Raw genomic sequence first — 6,264 nt, forward strand, 5'->3', positions numbered from 1 at the left:
AACCTAGACATACCAAAATAGAAAATGTATCATATTCTAATAAACAAAACTCTACTATTATAAACATTGGATTAGATTGTTTGAAGTAATAAAGGTGAACCAGCTAAATAATGGGGTAATAAAACATGCTTTATTGCTATTGAGAATCATTAAAAACTATATTAATGGTATGTTAGCTTGCACACCTAGATTCTGGGTCAGTTCAACCATGGAGATTCCTAGGGTCCTATCAAATGGGTCATACCAGAAAACCCTTCTATTCTACAAACCTCAATGGGTGGTCCACATTAACTATCCAAGTAACTGCCTCCTCAGGGAATCAGCATAGCAGATGCCTATGTACCAACTTTTGGTGCCTTCTACATTACAGAAACATATTTTGAAGATATTTCCTTGTACCAAGAAACCTTTTGGATAAAGAAATACCTATCAATTGAGTCAATAATTTCTTTTCAATTTGTATAATATGTTCTGTTGAAACACACATTAATTACCTCTTTTGGCTATTATAATTAGATGCCCCAGTCTTCCAAGGGTGAGCTTGATGGCAACCCCCCATATGCTTGTTTAGGGCACAAACATAAGTGTTCAAGATGTCAATCAAGTAGTTCAGCACTTTCTAAGGAATTTTAGGGATGATCCTTCAGACCTTGAGGGGAAATACACAAGGCTCTTGGAATAGGTTCAAATTTGTCCCTGCTGGCTTCTTATGGTTACCATCTAGTCTCATTTCAAATTATTGGTTGAGCACATTTGCTTTTGTATTCACTTCATTTAGTTGATTTCTCATTTAGACAATGGAAGTCGAAGGTGATTTGTTGAATATTGATGCAATGCACATCTTCAAATATGATGAAGAAGTTTATGGCAAGATGGTTAGATATCCTCTTGAAGTTCTCACCATTTTTGACATTGTATTGATGGATGTAGCTATTCACCTCAAGCCTTTGTGGGAGAAGCACATACAGGTGACTGAATTGTATTTCTGGAAAAATATGTTTTGTCAATTAGTATTTTTTCATTTAATGACTTTGTTGTTTCAGATTTTGTTTATTTATGCACATAAATATGCCTCATACTTACATATAACTGCCATTGCATTCAGGCAAGAATAATCAATCTTAGAGATACAATTAACATGCAAGATCTAAATCCATCAAGTGGGCAATGCTTTTTAAAGTTACATCTTCATTGTTCAATGCTTTTTGAAAAATCTAATAAGGGGGTTCTTTTTGTCTTTAAAATCTAGATATTGAGAAGATGGTTTTAGTTAAAGGAATGATAATTTGGTGCAGCTCAATTATACCAAAAATCAAAGAAGCATTCTTTAGGTGCCTTGTTTTTGGATATGATCCAGCACTAGTACCTATTGATAGAGATAATTCATTGGATTGTAATTGAACTCTTAATATAATAGTTAATTGTGTCTTCATTGTATGTTACGTTTGTTTCTCAATTCTATTTTGCATAAACTATGGCAGAGAATCTATGGCTTTAAATAGATTCATGCTTATGAAAGTGATCTCAAAAGCTTTTAGATTCCAAGATTTTTCAAATAAGATCTTACTCCTTATTGTGACATGGCCACTATTGATCTGCTCTCTGTAACCTTAATTGGAACTAATAGGACATTGTACATGAGGTTCTTCTCACATTGAGATGTTTTCTTGATGAAAGCTATATATGAGAGAGCACATTTTTTTAGTGTGAAAAATCCTTGTATGAGAACTTTCACACCAAATTCTATTCTCATATTCCATGAGAATCTTCTACCAAATTTTGTCAAATGTATTTCATGTTTTTAAAAAAAATCTCATATCTTTGCTTCACTATGTACAATGGTACTTGCTATCTAAAAGTGTTTTTTCTGGATTTGTATTCATATCCTATTTTATGCTTCAAATGCTCAGGTCAGAATGATGAACCTACATGTTGTGCAAGGCCAGAATGTGCTGCAATGAATTCTTTGACTTTGATGCATAACAGATGCAGGTAGGAACTTGTTGATTTTAGTTTATGCACGATTTGAAGCCGCATTTTCAAGACTCTGAAGACAACTATATCCTTTTACTTTGTGGTTAGGTTTGCTGATAAGAAGATTGTAAGGCTGCAAGAAACACCTGATGCCATTCCAAAGGGGGAAATCCTGCACACTGTTAGCTTGTTGATGCATGACAAACTTGTTGATGTGGCCAAACCTGGTGATCGAATCGAGGTGCATCTGACATTACATGATATATGAATTCTACACTCATTTTTGTTGCCAAGTGTTAGCATTTGAAGGTTGACATTGGTTTTTTTTGTAGGTTACTGGGATTTTTTAGAGCTATGACAGTTAGAGTGGGACCAAACAAAAGGATTGTGAAATCTCTATTTAAAGCAAAGCTCTCAAGCCTATCTTAGTCCATTTAAGTTGGAAATGAGGACCTTAATTCTATATTCTATGATTTCTAATTCTAATTTGTAAATCATTTGCTAGTGCAGACCTACATTGGTTGCCTTCATCTAAAAAAGGCAGATAAGACAAGATTGTGAGCCGAAGATCCAATGGAATGTGATACCAATAGTGATAGTTTTGCCTCTTTTCAAGAGGGTGATATGTCACCAGCTGATTATGAAGCTAAGGTATAAACTCATACTTTTTACCTTTTGTATATAACATGAATTTTGCAAGCTATGAAATTGAATTTTGACTACCAATTTCCAAATTGAGAAGTTGAAAGAACTATCTCGCATTCTCGATATCTATGAGAGGCTAACTAGGTCCTTAGCTTTGAGTATTTGGGAGCTAGAATATGTAAAGAAAGGGCTCTTGTGCTAGGTATCTTTCTTTGCATTCATGTTTGATTAATTGGTAATTTTTTGCATGTTCTTTGAACCATATGTTAACCATTATGCTTCTTAAAGAGCTTTTTGAGGGAACTATAGTAAAACTAGCTTCAGGCGCTACTTTTCATGGTGATATCAACATCCTACTTGTTGGGGATCTAGGTACGAGTAAGTCTTAACTAATTTAGTATGTGCATAAGTTGGATCCTCGAGGCATTCATACAAGTGGTCGTGGAAGCTCTACAGTTGGTTTGACTGCTTATGTATCAAAGGATCCTGAAACTAGTGAAATAGTAAGTTATTAACTCAATTTGTTGATCATTGAGCTCTTTGGGATGCCTACTCCCCCACTACTACCTACCACTTTATTCTATATAAACTGCTTATTTCTTTGAACTCAATAGGTTCTAGAAAGTGGAGCATTGTTAATGAGTGATAGGGGTATTTGCTACATAGACGAGTTTGACAAGATGTCAGACAATGCTCATAGCATGTTACATGTCATGTGATTTTTCTCTGAGCTCTTAGAATTGTGTCCTTTTACTGGTTTCTTGACTTCATAATCTATGTTGTTGGTTGACTTGTATATCAATGTCTAGTCATTCCTTTGAAGTAGGTTATGGAACAAAAAATAGTGTCAATTGCAAAGGCTGGGATCATAGCATCTATAAATGCAAGAACATCTATTTTAGCTTGTGCCAATCCTAGTGGTTCATGCTACAACCCTAGATTTTTAGTGATTGACAATATCCAACTTCCTCCAACATTGCTTTCCAAGTGGAGTATGTTTGGTTTTAGAATTCAAGCTGGAAAATTTATTTGGTGTCACTCAAGTATAAAAGAATCACAAATAATGTCTGTAGGTTTGATTTGATCTACCTAGTGCTTGATAAAGCTGATGAAAAATTGAACAGGCACCTTGCAAGGCATCTTGTTGCATTACATTATGACGAGCCAGAGGTGAGTTTTGATTTGGTCAATACTATGTAGTAATTAATGGGGTTTTAAATGACCTGATATTTTTGATGTGAACTACATTATGATTCTAGGACCAAAAACTGGATGCATTTGACCTCCCGACTCTCACTTCGTATATCACTTATGCAAGACAACATATACATCCTAAGATATTTGATGAGGCAGCAAAAGATCTGATCTGTGGTTATGTTGAAATGCGTAGGAAGGGAAACTTCCCTGGCAGTAACAAGAAGGTTAGCTCAATATATTCTCAAATTCAATTTCTGTATATTATGCTTACAAGTTACACACGTGGAAAAAGTAACAGTATATCTCATACTTCTACTGAAGAATGCATCTAGATGTAGGGAAATTCTCATGTTATGTTAACTTGTTCTCCTGAATGAATTGTATAGGTTATCACAATGACTCCACACCAAATTGAAAGTTTAATAAGAATAAGTGAAGCCCTCACCCACATCAAATTCTCTGATTGGGTAAGAAAATCCTATGTAGACAAAAGTGGGTTACATTCTTGAATGTTTTAAAGCCAGATTGAGGTAATAAAAAGATATCTTACATTCCAATTCTGCAACTTGAAAGGTGTGATGTGGCATAATCATTCCAGCTTCTTGAAGTTACACTTCAACAATCTGCCATCGATCATTCAACTAGTAACCATTGTGCATCTTTGGTAATGAGGATTGTTAGTTCATTTAGTTGTATATTGAATGCATTATCATCACAAAATTAGTCAGCTCTAAAAGAACTATGTTAATTGGAAGCCACTAAATGCATTTGATTATCATGGTTATAGGGACCATTGACATGGATCTCATAAACATGGGAGTCTCAGACGAGCCAATCTTATTTCATCACTGAGGATTCTTATCATGGAAAGGATGCAGGCAAGAGGACCATCAACTCATATTACTAAGGTAACATTCTTTATACTATCCTAAATAGTGTTGAGAAAATTGTTGGTATGGCACCTAACTAGATATGAATGAATGCAATCACAGTTGATGGAGGAAATGCACAAATAGGGATCCAAGGAAGTTAGCCTGAATGATGTAAGTAATTCTTTGTTGTGGGTAAATTTCAAGCTATTTCCAGCTTCATTTTCTTGGGGGAAATGAATACATTATGAGTTATGTTGTTCAATTTCAGGTTCATAATGCAATTAGAAACCTTGTGAGTGAGGGGTTTGTTACAATTCATGGGGACAATGTGAAGAGGACCTGAATGAGTTTTGAGGATGATATGGCCCATATATTAACTAGTAATGAAGTATCTAATAAGACTACGATCAATTTGTTGTGGCAAACTATTTTAATATTCCCTAAGCTTCATGCTCTATAGCACATCAATGGGTACTTTCTCTTGTAAAAAAATCCAAAAAATTGAAGGAATCGAAAGCCTAGGTGTACTATCTATGACAAAGAAAACCACCGATGTAATGATGGATATCTTATAATTCTTGCTCAGATAAGAGGACGATAATTATAAATTATGAGAATCATTGATGTTTTCTTCTATCAAGTTTTGGAGTGAGGAAAAAGTAATTGCAATTATAAAGGCATTTTTTTCAATCAACATAATGGAAAAGGTTCATTTTAATGTTCACAATGGCGTTTGTCCTTGCCCTCTAGTTTCACGTGGTTACCTAAATATAAAGAGAATTAAATATAAAAAGAGCAATTTATTTTAATCTATATTTTAAATTAAATATAAAGAGGAAAAATTAGAATCTAATCTTGATGTAGTGATGATTCTATGGTGGTGACTTCAACAATTGAGAATGTTGAATATCATTAGTAGCTTGTCTTCCATACACACCAATGATGTCAATCATGGTGCCGTGAAGACCTGGTTTTCTATGAATAGATACAAGGGAGAAACAACAAAAGTGCATAATGCAAATGAATTTACTTGGCACAATGCATCATATGCTCTACTATGAAGCAACTACAAGATGTGCAAACACATAGCTATTAGCTATTTCTCTAGATATGATCATAAGAAGTTTTCAAGATGTAGAAAATTGTTATTATAAACTTGAAACACTTATAAGGAAAAGGGACCCAAAAAAAAGACGGCAAAGAATCATTATCAAATTGGGAAGTCATTATTCAAAATTTATGAATCAAAGGGAATTGCAGTGTACAAGATATTATAAAGGTGAATTTAAAAGCTTTATAAGAGTCTAGCAATCATGACCATGATACATCACAAGGATAATCTCTAATAAATGCTACCCACAGTTAGTTTCAAACCAGAGAATTCAGGAAAGAATAGGGATTGTTTGAAATTACTCGGATGTAGTACTAATGTAAATTCCTTCTACAATACTGATGCAAATTTAATTTATTCAAATATATATCTACTGTTTTAAATTTATAGACTAAGATTTATATGCAGTACAACTAAATGTTTTAACTAGTATACAGCCAACCCCACTGAGCTGAAGCAATTGGG

The 6,264-nt window shown here is 34.1% G+C and overlaps 1 pseudogene; it reads left to right on the forward strand.

Annotated features, from left to right (window-relative positions):
• Positions 1–516: 516 nt before the first annotated feature.
• On the forward strand, positions 517–5,031 carry LOC149571266 (DNA replication licensing factor MCM4-like; annotated as a pseudogene).
• Positions 5,032–6,264: the final 1,233 nt, after the last annotated feature.

This window comes from Cupressus sempervirens, chromosome 2 (assembly GCF_028749045.1).
Source record: "Cupressus sempervirens isolate cs-2001-9-10 chromosome 2, ASM2874904v1, whole genome shotgun sequence".
Lineage (NCBI taxonomy): Eukaryota > Viridiplantae > Streptophyta > Pinopsida > Cupressales > Cupressaceae > Cupressus > Cupressus sempervirens.